We start from the raw sequence: 15401 nt of genomic DNA on the forward strand, positions 1-15401 counted from the left end.
AATGTCAAAACTGTTTGGCAGAGGAGCGCGGGAAAATTTTCACTAAAATATTAATATTTAAAAAACTATAAAATTCATAAACACCAAAAGTCATAGCACACCATTCCAGATCCGGCCGCACAAAATGAGGTAACATATATGAAGCTTGTCTCAAAACTGCGGGGCGTGATACGTGCCGAAATTTAGGCGGAAGATGGAGAATAATAATAATAAGAATAATAAATCCGACGAATAGTAATATGTGTGCCTCTTGTCATAGGCACACATAATAAGAATAATAAATCCGACGAATAGTAATATGTGTGCCTCTTGGCATAGGCACACATAATAATAATAATAAGAATAATAAATCCGACGAATAGTAATATGTGTGCCTCTTGGCATAGGCACACATAATAATAAATCCGACGAATAGTAATATGTGTGCCTCTTGTCATAGGCACACATAATTATATTATAAGCCTCCGTTTCCTGAGTCCTTCCATCGTACATCATTGTGCAAATTCCCTGCTGACTCGGCCAGGATGGCTAGAGGCAAGAATCAAGCGCACCCAAATGAGCGCATCATTGATCATGTGCACATCACGCAGAGGGAGAGTGGGAGTGAGAGACGAAAGGCGCAGCGACAGAGCATGGCAGTTGTAACGCAGTTTGTGTGATTCCGTGTGCGTTAATGAAACTGTAAGTGTTATTACCTTTGACAGGTTAACTGGTACGATAATAGTTATAGTTGTTTGTGCATGTTAAAGCTAAAGTTATGCCTCGGTACACTGATATCACGTTAGTAGGTTTATTTAATTATTTAATTATTTAGTTAATTTGCACTAAGTTAATACCAGTGGCCAGAATCTCCTCCAACGATTATATCCCGCGGTTAAAGGATTTTTCTGTTATTTATTGCTTAGTTTAGCTGTTGTTAGCTTGCCACATTCTTGCCTTGGTACTAGCAACTGGGAATATATGTGCCATTTAGCCAACTTCTGGTCTTACGGTGACCCCTTGTGGACATTGTAAAATATTGCTGTGTCTGAGTAGATGATGTGTTCTGATTGTTGCTTAGTTATCTTTGACCCTGCTAATTATAGTATTGCCTGTTTCTGTTTCCAGAAAACCATGCTTATAGTCACCAATACTGCATCTGCCACAATTATAAGTGCATATCTGGCTGTACCACAGTTGGATTTATCATGGCAAGCCCTGCTGTAACCAGTTCTTCTGTGAAGTTTCATTAAAGACAGTGAACTAAAAACTCCTGGACTGCTGCAGTCTTTCTGACCGAAGACTTAGGCCAGACTCGTATACACCGCCCTTCCCGTATATATATTCTACAATCATCGTCAACCTTCTGCTGGACCATCTCGAATTCGCAATAAAATTAATCATTATTTTAAGATATACTAAGAGGCATTAACTGTGTAGCATATACTGGTTCGTTTTTACAGTGAGAAAAATGGGATTTTTTTAGGCTAGGTTTTAAGACACTCATGTTCAAACATGAATGTCCAAAAATGTGTGAGAACATGCTACAAGCTGATCATTTAAAATACACATGTGTGTATCTTTAAAAGTATTTGATATATGAAGCTAACATTTCACAACAAGCAGAAAATTATGTAAAACTTTGGTGATCACAGATGAAATGACTGTCTCGGATTTAATAGCGCCGTTCCAGTCTTACTGACCAATCAGAGCTTTTCACACCACTTTCAAATTAATACCACATTTTTTTCTTTCTATATTTACTTCATATAATTTTAGACTCATGCGCAAACCATGATTCTTCTCCAGCAGCTGTGTTATGTGTTTAATCTCTTTATATAGTACACGTGTCAGGCTTGTGGATCATGTAATCACCTTCATGTGCTGCTGCAGGCTGAGAACTAAGATTTATTATTTGATTAAGGGTTGGACCTTTTTGCAAAGGGGGGGGGGGGGGTGTTGCAGCGAGCATGAAAGAGGAGCAGCTCTACCTCTCTGTCTGCAGTTCATCTTGATGGGGATCTGTGCATAGTTGATGTCAGATGTTCTGTGCACTGAAGAATAAACTGCCGCTGGATCGCTCTCTGCAAAACATGACAAAGTCATGTGACTGACCCAGAACTCGTGTTTTAGGGTGAGAAAAGGTTTGACATTCCAGGAATAACAGCGGCAAATGTGAGGCCACAGCATAGCCTGTCTTTAACATGCAGCAACCTTAACACCTCTGCTCGGTTTAACTCTCAAAATAGGAAACCTAATGACCACAGAGCCGCTCACTTGGCACAATGATGTAACAGTCTTACACAGTGCATCGTGTAAAGTAAACACTTTGCAAACCTGTGAAAGTAAAACTTTTTTTAATTATACCTGACCTGCCTAGTATGTGACAGGAGTTATATGAAGTGCTGCACCAAAGATTATTATAACCTGCAAATATTCAAAGCTACGCTAGTATAGTCCAAGAATAAAAACATGGAGCTGCTTTAATGTGAGAATTACAAGAAGGGATTTCATTGTTTCTGGCTCTGGTTCAACATCTTTAATGCAGGAGATTTTTAACAGTGGACTGAAATCTTTGTGCATTATGTGCAAGCAATTTTCAGTCCAGACAAAGAAACTGATCAACCTGACCTGATGAAAAACCAGGGGATGAACCTGCAGTCCATGCTAAAGGAACCTGAACCAAAATGCATGAAACACATGTTCTAAACCCTCAGCCATGCACCTCACAGAGCCTCATGTGGAAGCACGAGAGGATTATCGCTCTCCTGTACCTCTCATCATCTTTGACCCATTTCCATCATCTGCTGATGTTCTTCTCACTGATGAAGAGGTGGCAGCTGTCACAGCATCACTCACTGCAAAATCAAATGCAAAGATTTTCCATTAATAGCAGAACTGAAAATGCTGCTGATTCAGCAAGATTAATATTTATAAGAAGGTGAAATGTGTTTAAAATGGAAAGTGAAGGAAAAACTGGAGTCAGAATAAAATTAAAAAAGTGTTTCTATCTTTTCTTTCAAAAAACAGGAAACTGGACTGAACCGCTCACATCAGCTTTCTTTGACCACAACTCTCACAAACAACATCTCACTTCACACACACTGGAAAAACTAACCAAACTGTGTACAGTGTACAAATGTATATATTCAAATATGACATTAATCATAAAATGCTATTGTAGAAATTGATGCACGAATACAGCATGTAGCTTAGATTAAGTCATAATTAAATCTCAGTTAAAAATGTAAATGGTCTGTGGCTCAAACTGGTCCTCACAGAGACAGATGTGTGGAAATAACATGCAGCATGTGGCAGCTGTGGGCTGTAGAAATAATGCTCAAAGTGCCAAAAACACAAAAATGGAGATTATAATTTGATTTTTTTTTTAGGTGATTTGTTTAAAAAAAACAACGGTTTGATGTGTCAACATGAAGTGTGAGCAGAATGTGTCTCACCTCCAGTTTTTCTCTGGATGCATCGTCTCAGCACTAGAAGCAGTATGACCAGCAGCAGCAGCCCAGTTATGGAGGGAACAGACACCATCACAGAGAGAGGAGGAGAGGAAAAGGGGAGGAAAGGGAGGCAGTGGAGGCTGATGGAGAAGGAGAGGTGTGAGAACCTGCAATTAATTAGAAACTGAATTTCCTGGAGGAACCTACCTGAGGGATTAATAAAGTTCTATCAATTTAGCAAAAGAGTTCCAGACTTTATATTAAGAGGTTTTGGAGTTTCATCAAACTTTATAACTTTTCAGTAAAAAAGAGGGAAGTAATGTGTTGTCTGTAGACTAGTCCCAAAATACTAGTTAATGATTTTAATATCAGCAGAAAGGAGCAGAGTCTTGAACATAAAGTGATTTAAATGTTTAAATTCTAATAAAAACCTACTTAAAAATAATAGGACTAAAGGGTGGATGATATAAAACGCGACCATCGATCTTTGCTTTTTAATGAGGCTTTCTTGGTCCTGTGACACACGATGAGCACATGGCTACCAGCAGCTCGATTTCTTGAAGGAAATAATGTAAAAAGTAAATTAATTGTTAAGTTGTTACCTACAGACAGTTTGCAAATCTGTTTAACTTGGAGAGAAAATGTTGTCCTTTTCCTAACATCCTGTCTTTAATGGTGAATGTTCATAATAAATATCAAATATTTATTATGAAATAATATTTTTGTCCTCATTTCAGAGTTTTTAATGAGCTGCAGGAACCCTGTGCTGTGTGAGTGGAGAACAGCCAAGTCTCCTCCTCTGATAAACCTCCACATGTACCACTGAAAACAGTTAAATTAGTTTGAATCTGAAATCAGGGCTCAAACTACTTGTTCTGAGACCATTTCTTAATTTTTCACACCAAACTGTTTAATCAGACAAATTTTACACTGAGTTCATCAAATATAACTAACGCTTTAACATTATCAGGATTTCATAAAACAAACTTCAAATCAACAGGAAGACAGCTGCAGAACATGTGGATCAAAATGAATTCATTAAAAAAACAACATGTGGACTTCAAGGATACAGTAAATACACTAAAGTGAAAGGAGGAGCCAAAAATTTGAAGGAATTTGAATTAAGTAAAAGTCACCTGTGATCTTTAAAATGGTCCTGATGTGTGCTGCTGTTTTTAACTTTAGACATTTCTTTGCTGCCACTGTGAAAATGAATGTGTTCTTTGCCTAATTAAATAAATGTTACACTGACTCACTGCTTCATCTTCTGGTACAAACTGGTATTATATGGAAGTACAGCCCAAAACCAGTTTAGATTGAGTTTCTTTTTTCAGGACATAAAGTCACAGCAGGTGTTGTTTCAAAGCTGGTGGACAGATTTAGTTCATTTTGGAAGTATTAAGAGCAACTGCTGTGAAAACATTTGCAGTTTTGGGAGAATGATTTAAGAAAAGGGATTACCACAGCAAAAGTTTAAATATGAATGAAGGATTGAAATTTAACTGAGGTAACACATAAAATGAATACAACTACTAAACACTACTGTGTCCTAAGGGAACAAAGATTAAAATGTAACAGGGATAACATTTTAGAGAATTAAAATCCCTCAAAGGAAAAAAAAAAAACTTGATATACATATCTATACATGCAGCTTCCTAAATGTAACATTCAGGATTATTCACTGCAGGTCCAGAAATCAGAGCTACCTCATCAGATCCAAGTGTGACATCAGCTGACACTCTTTACAGGAGATTCCATCTGAACTCTGTGGAGCCTGATCTCAAGGTTTTTAAGTCCGACCCTGAAACCAGAAGAGGATCTTTCTCTCTCTTCAGATTCATTGTGATCCAGTGATTTCAGTCCTGCATGATCAGGCTGATGTTTGCACAGAGCAGATAATGAAGTGAATGTTTTTGCACATTGGTAACAGTGAAACAGTTTATTTACAGCGTGGGATCGTTTGTGTTCGGAGTATGAACTGAGATTCCTGAAGCTCTTGTCACACTGGTCACAGCTGAAGTTCACTTCCATGTGTGTACGTTCATGTTTGTTACGATGACCTGATTGTGAGAAGCTTTTGTCACAGTGTCTGCACTTGTATGGTGTCTCTCCTGTGTGGATTCGCTTATGCTTTTTCATTGAGCTCATGTCCAGTGTTGAAAGATGACCCACACTGGTCACAGATGTGCTTTTTGACCCCACTGTGGAAGAGGTCATGTATTTTAATGTACTTGGTGTGTGGAAGCCTCTCCCACATTCTTTGCAGTAGATCATTTTGTCTCCAGTGTGTCTACGTTGACGTGGCTTTAGGTCCCGTTGATGATTGGAAGGTTTTCTACAAAGGTCACAGAGAAACACTTTCCCACCACCACAGTGACGACAGGGTTGAGAACTGGATCCATGTGCTTTGCTCCACTTCTAAACAAAGACAGTGTAAGTTTTTAACCTGAACGTCGCCTGAAATAAAGAGCATCTCTGCCAACGTCTGTTTACATTACAACACTCAGCTTACTGAGAGAAAATGATTCTTCATTTTTCCAAACAGTTCATTCAGTATAACTCCATAAGTTTACTGATCAGACTTGTTCCAAACAATCAGGTTAAAATTACAAGATAAAAATCAATACATCCTCACAGTAACTGCACTTGTAGAGTTACTTTCTGGTGTGGATCTGTTGGTGTTTTTTCAGCTGATGTGGGATGTGGATATTGAAAAGACTTTCCACACAGGCCACAGTTGTACGCTTTAACTCCACTGTGGATGAGTTGGTGAGTTTTTAAGCTTCCAGCCTGGGTTAAAGACTTTCCACACAACTCACAGCTGTACGCTTTAAATCCACTGTGGATGAGTTGGTGAGTTTTTAAGTTTCCAGCCTGGGTAAAAGACTTTCCACACAAGTCACAGCTGTAAGGTTTAACTCCACTGTGGATGACTTGGTGTGTTTTTAGGCTTTAAGCCTGGGTAAAAGACTTTCCACACAAGTCACAACTGTATGCTTTAACTCCACTGTGGATGACTTGGTGTTTTTTCAGGCTTTGAGACTGGGTAAAAGATTTTCCACACAAGTCACAACTGTATGCTTTAACTCCACTGTGGATGACTTGGTGTCTTTTGAAGTCTCCAGCCTGGGTAAAAGACTTTCCACACAGGTCACAGGTGTAAGCTTTAAATCCACTGTGGATGACTTGGTGTGTTTTTAGGCTTTTAGCCAGAGTAAAAGACTTTCCACACAAGTCACAACTGTATGCTTTAACTCCACTGTGGATGACTTGGTGTGTTTTTAGGCTTTGGGCCAGAGTAAAAGACTTTCCACACAAGTCACAACTGTATGCTTTAACTCCACTGTGGATGACTTGGTGTTTTTTCAGGCTTTGAGACTGGGTAAAAGACTTTCCACACAGGTCACAGGTGTAAGCTTTAAATCCACTGTGGATGACTTGGTGTGTTTTCAGGCTTTGAGCCAGAGTAAAAGACTTTCCACACAAGTCACAACTGTACGCTTTAACTCCACTGTGGATGACTTGGTGTCTTTTTAAGGTTTCAGCCCGGTTAAAAGAGTTTCCACACAAGTCACAGCTGTATGCTTTAACTCCACTGTGGATGACTTGGTGTGTTTTCAGGTTTTGAGCCTGGGTAAAAGACTTTCCACACAAGTCACAGCTATAAGGTTTAACTCCACTGTGGATGAGTTGGTGTGTTTTTAGGCTTTGAGCCAGAGTAAAAGAGTTTCCACACAAGTCACAACTGTAAGCTTTAACTCCACTGTGGATGACTTGGTGTGTTTTCAGGTTTTGAGCCTGGGTAAAAGACTTTCCACACAAGTCACAGCTGTAAGGTTTAACTCCACTGTGGATGAGTTGGTGTGTTTTTAGGCTTTGAGCCAGAGTAAAAGACTTTCCACACAAGTCACAGCTATAAGGTTTAACTCCACTGTGGATGAGTTGGTGTGTTTTCAGGTTTTGAGCCTGGGTAAAAGACTTTCCACACAAGTCACAGCTATAAGGTTTAACTCCACTGTGGATGAGTTGGTGTGTTTTTAGGCCTTGAGCTGAGGTAAAACCCTTCCCACACTCATCACAGCTGTATGTTTTCTCTCTCTTTCTTCTGTGAGGTTTGTCGGCCTCCTGAGAGCGCTGACTTCTCGCTCCATGTTGGTCCTGCAGTGACAGAGATACAAACAGAGGCAGTGAGTGAAATGCAGTCGTGGAACAAACTGAAACTCCCTCCATCAGTGGAATCAAACATGTCAACAAAAACACATTGTAGGTGTGTTACCACCACCTTCTGGTGATAGTATCACATTACAATGATGTGCTACAATGAGAGTTGTAATGAAAACTAGAAAGGGAAAATTTCAGAAGAAATTTTATGTGTGCCTATGCCGCTGCTATTCAGTGTAGTTTGCCATTCATACAGCTACAGAGAGCAAAACTCAGAAGAGCACCCATTCTCCACCATGAACTATGGTAAAAACAAACACCGCTCACGCTTCACAGATGACAGCTTACAGTTTTGTGTAAAGATGAAGTTACTTCGTACAGCGCCGATTTGCAGACGCTGTGCACACAGGTTCATGAGCAGAAGTCCCATTGTACCACGGCAGATCCGACAATGTTTGCATGAACACGCTTTGAAGCATTACGTTATGGACCACTTTTCACACATGGTTGGTGTACCCAAACAGCCGGCTGTAGCTTTTCAACTCACAGCCCGACACACACCCAAAAAACAGCCGAGAGAGCACAGACTACGCCCGAGAGGCGTGATTGCAGGTGCCGCTCAGGTGGGTCCACCTCCCCTGCAGCGGCACTGCAGACCACACCCCGCCACACACATCAAACACGTAAAATAAATATTTATGCACTTTTGCATTCACTTTTTTTTTTTTTGTTATTTTTACACAGTGTTCTGAATGATGAACAATGGTCTACAGCCAATCTTGTGTATTATTATACCAACTTTGCTTGTAAGATTCAGATAACTATTTAATAAAAGCTAAATATTTTATATGAGAGTAAGAAAGAAAAGTATATCCTTGTGTCCACCTTTCTCTGTTAATGCCCTACCTGGCCCCCTGGCAAAAGCTTTGCTAGATCCGCCCCTGCACAGTTACCAGCTGTCAGCTACACAAAAAAAGGAGCTTGGTGTATATTTGTCTCTCAGAAACAGTTCATAACTTCCCTTCAACTCATTCATGTCACCTAAGAGTAAACCTGTTTCTCCATCACCAGTTCAGCTCTGATGATTCAGTAAGGATATCTGGTTTGGAACAGCCTTTTTACAGCTGTGGCTGCAGCAAACATCAGCTGATACTAGAAATTAAAAGCAAATGAATTCTAACAACAGCTGATCAAGCTTAAACGTGCTGCTGTTGTTTAGCGCGATAAACAAACAAGAGAGAAAAGCCGATCATTGATCAGTTTCATGACTGAAGTTTCAACAGGCGAGAGAATGACAGGGGAGGCTGTCATAAAGTTCAACATCGGTAACTTAGCACGCACACAGCTGTATAGAAACTCTGTCGTGTCGCACGCAGTAGGAGTTATTGTAAGTGATTGAAAAAGTCAGCACAACGAAAATAAACTACACCTAAACTCGGTTTATATCTGACCCAAATAGAGTGCAGGTCATAACTTCTTACCTGAAATTCAGTTCACCTGACGCTCCTGCCTTCGCTTTCCCTGATCCACGATTGACCTCTGCGTTAGCAAACACCGGTCAATCGGCGGTATGTCTCGTTCGCGGCATGTCTCGTTCGCGGCATGTCCTTTCTGTCACACACCGGTGGATAACTGCCCTCTGTTGTAGCTCCACCACCAAACAACTCAGTTATTTTTTCCACATCGACCAGCATCATCGGCCCATATAAACGAAAAATAAGTCCAGCTAAGACACAGACCCTTGCCGAGCGATCGGGCGATGAAACAAATTTTAGCCACCTCACTATCAGCCAAGCCTGGGTGGTTTTTCACGAAGGGTCACTAGCGGCGCTAGCTAGCTAGCAAGCTATCAGCAACACGTAAGAGAATTGTCGCTAATATGGGATGTCCTAATAAAACGAACAGATATTTGAAGTTTACACACCTACATTCTCGCCTGAAAATATCTTGAAAGTTTATTTTGTGACCTAGAAACACGGAAAAAAAGCATTATAGAATGCAAGTGGTGTCCGCCATTGTTTCACTGGCAGAGGCTAGCGGCGCTAGCTAGCTAGCCGGCTATAAGCAACACATAAGAGAATTGTCGCTAATATGGGATGTCTCCATAAAACGAGCAGATATTTGAAGTTTACACACCTACATTCTCGCCTGAAAATATCTTAAAAGTGTATTTTGTGACCTAGAAACACAAATAAAAGACATATAAAACGAAGTGGTGGCCGCCATTGTTTACTCTGCAGAGGCGTGCTATGAATTGTGGGATATGGAGTTTCTGCCCAAGCATAAACTTTTTTGGCTGTACTACTCCGGGTATACCACTAGAGAGAGCCAACACACCACAAATGAAGTCTGTTTCTATGGGGCCAAAAGTAGAATCTTTCTCAGGAGCCTAGAAATTGGCCCAAATTTGCACTAAAATCTAAATATTTCAAAAACTATAAAAGTCATAAACACCAAAAGTCGTACCATACTAGTCCAGCTCCAGCCGCACAAAATTATCTAACATATGTAACCCTATTGTCAAAACTGTTCAGCAGAGGAGCGCGGGAAATTTTCACTAAAATATTAATATTTAAAAAACTATAATAGTCATAAACACCAAAAGTCACAGCACACCATTCCAGATCCAGCCGCACAAAATGAGGTTTTGCTGCAAAATTTCAGGCGGAAACTGAATAATAATAATAATGATGATAATAATAATAATAAGAAGAATAATAAATCCGATGAATAGTAATATGTGTGCCTCTTGGCATAGGCACACATAATGACATTATTGAAGAAATATTGATCTCAGTAGAAAAACTCTTTTACTTCAGAAAAAAATTTGAATTCAACTGATGATATTGTTGTTTCAATGTGTGTAGAGAAAATATGATCTTTGTATTTTCTTGCAACTTCTGTGGTTTTTGGTTGTGAATGTAGATTCTGTATATATGGATGAGCCCAGGATAGAAAAGATAAAGCTGCTGTTAATGGGTTTTTAAAAAACCAACCAGCTGTACACACAGTTTCAATAACAGTGTAACTGTGATGTTTTTCTCACCTTTTGTGTTGAAGTCATTGTTTCCTCTGTAGTGGCTGAGCTGAGTCCAAATGGCTGAAATTGTTCCTCTGCTGCACCACCACTCTTCTCCTCCTGTTACTCAGCTGGGAGACAAAAAGTATACATGTGTATTTTATCCCTGACAAAAAGAAGCAGATCAAATAAACATGACTAAACTCCTCAGTGACAACAATACCTATGAAGCTTCAAGGTGAAACGACAGAAGCAACTACAAAAACAAAGTCATCAGTTGCCTACAAGAACTTGAAAGGGAAAAATCACTGACCCCCCTGCATTTCACCGCCTTTACCCAGGGGATGCTACACCCTGTATATATGGACTTCCATAGATCCACAAAGACGGAGTCCCAATCAGTTTCAATGGTAGCAGTATAAACTCAGCCACCTACAACATTTCAAGCACCTCATTACCATCTTAGCTCCCCTAGGATGGTAATGAGGTTTTTAAAAAACATTTCGAAACTCACTTTGTTAATGTGGAATTCTAAAATTATTTTACAAATGGAGAATTTATTCTACAATTCGTTATCTAAGCATCTAAGAATTCTGTATTTCGATGTGTGTGGCTATTGCGGTTCTCCATATGGTGGTACAAATAGAGGACATAGAGGAAGTGGCACACATCACCAGGGGGTACATGTTGAAGGTGTTAACAACACACAGTGTGGTTAGCTAGGTTAACTCACAAGCAGAATTTAGCTGTGCCTGACTACAATAGAGACTTTCTTCTTTAGATGTTTCTGAAACAAGAAGGTGTAGTAAACAGAGTTTTGTTTCAGAAAAAGGGGTAATGTAATTAAAACGACATACATAAGCACTGAATGTTTTAATCCTACTAACACATACACACACATGCAATGAAGCTCATGAATACCAGATTGTATTTTAAGCCTGTGTTTCTGATTTTATCATCTTGTTCGGCTCACTTAGTAAGATGAGAAACGATATATGAACTAGTGGACTAATATTATATTAGGAAAGATGATTGAATGATAGCAGGGGTGAACAGAATGCAGCAGAGGGTTTAAATGAGTGAGACTAACAGATTCTTAGGTTGTTCCTGATGATCAGATAAATGATGAGTTTAAAATCCAGTGAAGGAACGAAGAAATAAAAGAGGTCAAAGATTTTAAGATTTTAGGACTAACTTTTCCTGTGGTAGAATGTAGACAATGTATGAAAAAATCTTTACTGCAGATACTAATTTTACTAATTTATTAATAAGAATTTTGTGTTGTAAGATTTATGAGTTTCATGCTTTCATAGTGGTACTTAGGAGAGCTTGACATTTTTCTCAGGTGGTACACACTGTAAAAAGTTTGAGAAACACTGATAAGTGTATGTGTGCTTTTGGAAAACATTTAAAGCTGCAGTACAGAATCTTTGAAACAAGCTTAAAACGCTTTTAGAATATAAACAGAGCACTCTGCTTCTCTTTACAGCTCCTCACTCCACCAGGGCTGTTTGGCACTTTGTGATAGTGTGGAAATGTGATCTACGTACTGTGGCAGTCATACAGACAACTGGACAGTCCAAAAGTTGGCCTACCTATTACTGGCTGAGGTTTTAGTAGAGTTCTGGCTGAACCACATAAAAATATATCATTAATTTTAATCTCGCCAATCAATGATAATGTTATGTTGGAATGTTGTTAAAGAGGGTCAAAAATGTTTCAGCCCAGTTTGTTTTGCAGATTCTGTATAGCAGCTTTAATATAGGGAGGACACAACTTCCAGATTGTGTCAGTAAAATCAGGTTTTGTCTCTTTGTCAGTTTAACAGTTTCTGTTTTGCCTCTCAGTTGTCTGTTTTCTTACCTGGTTCTTCCTGACCTTGTACTTTCTCCTCACGTTCCCCTCTTTCCTCTCTCCCTCTTTGGACTGACAATCATACACAAATAGATTGTATTCAATTAGATGAAAATTTAGATTAATATGAAAAAAATTCTGTTAAGATCACTAACAAAAAGTCCTCTCTCAGTATCCATTGCAAACAGGACAGTGGTAACAACAGCAGGCTACGGACAATCTTAGGTTTTAGATTTTAAATAGGCTGTATACATTTCAATGGGAGCAACAGGACGGTCAGATGTGGCTGATTTGACTACAGAGTAGGACGGATTGTAGAGTAGCAAACATTGTCGGAAAAGACGTTTTCAACACAGCAGGTTACCTGGTGTAATGTTTTTCTGCTAAAAAGAAACATGGTCTGAGTCCTACCTAACTATATAAAGAGTAACTGAAGGTTAAATGCAGCTAACATGTCCTGTTTTAAGCCAGACACTCACACCTCCGCTCCGCTGCGTCTCAGCCATCATCGCTCTGGCTGAAGCACCCCCAAAAATGCGCCAATATCGCCCCTGTTTCCAGCGCAAATGAGGACGTCTGATTTTGGAAGTAAAAGTCTCTGCCTGATTGCTACCATCAAAAAGAATTGTACTTCAACAGCTCCTGGATGAGGTCTTCTGCTGCTCTCCTCGGTATCTGTTCACAGTTTATTGTGAAGCCGTTGAGAGAAGAGTGAGGCTGCGTCCAGCCCGGATAGATTGGAAAACGGCGTTCTCTTCTGAAAACATTCCATGTCCACACTAGCTGTCCTCGCTACCTGGCCTGACCTGTCTCCCCAATGTGATGTTTGTGTATTGTATGTACGGTCGGCAAGGTCTGTCATCTCAGTTGTGGGCAAAAGACCTGCAACTGACAAATAAAGGCTATCTCATCATCTCATCTCAAAAACTTCAGATTTTAAGATGTTTTCATGCAGTGTGTGATTTTGTGACACTTTATAGCGTCACAAATGTATGTGACAATGTATGTGACACTTCATACATTGTATACATTCTACCACAGGAAAAGTTGCCTCCATTTTTAATAGTTTTTATTCATATTTTGTTATAATTTATTCTTTTTGGGGAGTGTTTTTTAATGGTCTGATCCTAGAATTGCCCCTGGCTGGGAGTAAATAAAATACAGACGCATCTGGAGATCATCCTATGAAGTCCTATTCTAAAGGCTGATCTGAGGAGCATTCCTCACACACACCTTAATAACGTAAGGGGGACGGGCGGCGGGGGTAGCCCTTTGGCACCCCTGCTCAGTAGGCTTCCACTATTCTCTGTCTCTATTATTCACCCTGGGGTTGCCCTCCCCCAGACTTGTACCTGTGGCTTCCTGTCCTGGGGGTTGGTTGTTCTCCTGCCCTGCACCCTTTGTTCATATTCAAAGACTAGTTTTCTGTATGTATTCTTACCCCCTAGGAACCGCCATAATATAATGTTGCAAGCAATCACGAACTCTACAGTCTGTCTAACTCCACTGTATACCAAGCAATCTATTATTCTCACCAGAGAAAAACTCAACATAAACTGAACCCACCGGGGTAAAACTGATTTCGCAACACAATGTGATTGTTTTCTAACAAAAAACAGTTTGAAACTTAAGTTAGACTTGTGTTTGTAAATGAACCGCCCCATGTTGTGTAGCTTTCTGGATTTTATACTTATTGGGCTACATATTTATTTATTATACAGGCTATACAGTACATAAGATCAAAACTCACATGTTTTATGTAACTAAAGTGTGTAATTATGTGGGCTACAGACAATAACTAAGTTATAGACTATATTTATATGAAAAACGTGTATACTTACTGCATTTGAAACATTTTAACCATATGTAACCACCTGCATATGTGTTTGGGGGGGAAAAAAGGCTTTGATTTTGCCAGTCTGTCTAACTCCACTGTATACCAAGCAATCTATTATTCTCAACAGAGATAAACTCAACATAAACTGAACCCACATTAAAGTTAGCTCGGTGCTTACCTTTAGATGAGCCCACAAACCGAGAGTAACTCCGTGATGAAGCTGGAAGTCTTTCCAAACAGAAAACAGATCAGGGAGCAGAGACCCACGTGGTTCACGCTGATCTCAGCTACAATACAGGAGACAAGGGTGTGCAGATCGACGGTAGTGGTATATGTTCCTGTAAGTTTACTACTTAACTCCCGTTTAATGAAAAAGCAGCTCTCTCTGCTCGACTCCTCTCCTGCACACACACTTTGCTCCGCCCCCTTTTCCCAGCTCTGCTGTGATTTGTGGCTGTGCGGTCACGTGACTCAGCTGCACAACGTAACCACGTGGGTTGTTATTTCAAAATTAGCGCCTATCTCCTTTCCCTAAACTCTTTCCTTGGCCTCGAGGAAAACGTCATCGTGAAAAGGAGAATTGCTAAGGACTCAGGGAAAGAGAGGAGCGGTGCTGAGAATTAGAACAGCCTTTTTTTAGTAGTGCACACAGCTAACTCTCTCTGCTGAATATGTAAAGAATAAAAGTGTTACTGTGTTAGATGCCTGAATGTTGCTCATGGTCTGATGGGAAATAATGTTTTCTATTCTTTAGCACATGGAACAGTCAGCCGTTCACAGAGTTCAGGTTTAAAGGATGAAATCGTTTGTACTGATGCATCTCTCCTCTGGATAAATCTGTTCAATGACAAAAAGACTGAGGTGATGGTTTTTGGTCGCCCTAAATGTGTATTTAGATGCCAGCTGATGATTGTCCCTTAATGTAATCAGAACTGAGCATAAACATAGAGCAGATTGTGCTTGTGCTGTAGCAGCACCAAAACTGTGGAACAATCTGCCTTTAGAGATAAGACAGGCCTCTCCTGTTTGTTTGTTTGTTTATTATTATTTGATTCTATGCTATTTTATCTTGTTTTAAATATAGGGCTTTTAAAAT

At 39.8% G+C, this 15401-nt stretch overlaps 1 long non-coding RNA gene and 1 pseudogene across 1 annotated transcript; one reads left to right on the forward strand and one right to left on the reverse strand.

Moving 5' to 3' along the window:
- Window positions 1–526: 526 nt before the first annotated feature.
- On the forward strand, window positions 527–1249 carry LOC109201319 (uncharacterized). Its single transcript, XR_002061354.1, has 2 exons — window positions 527–681; window positions 1108–1249. It is a non-coding gene; the product is annotated as an uncharacterized LOC109201319 (long non-coding RNA).
- A 5071-nt stretch (window positions 1250–6320) lies between these two features.
- LOC112846278 (zinc finger protein 665-like) lies at window positions 6321–14500 on the reverse strand (annotated as a pseudogene).
- Between the last annotated feature and the right edge of the window lie 901 nt (window positions 14501–15401).

The sequence above is a fragment of the Oreochromis niloticus genome, linkage group LG3 (genome assembly GCF_001858045.2).
Source record: "Oreochromis niloticus isolate F11D_XX linkage group LG3, O_niloticus_UMD_NMBU, whole genome shotgun sequence".
Classification (NCBI taxonomy): domain Eukaryota; kingdom Metazoa; phylum Chordata; class Actinopteri; order Cichliformes; family Cichlidae; genus Oreochromis; species Oreochromis niloticus.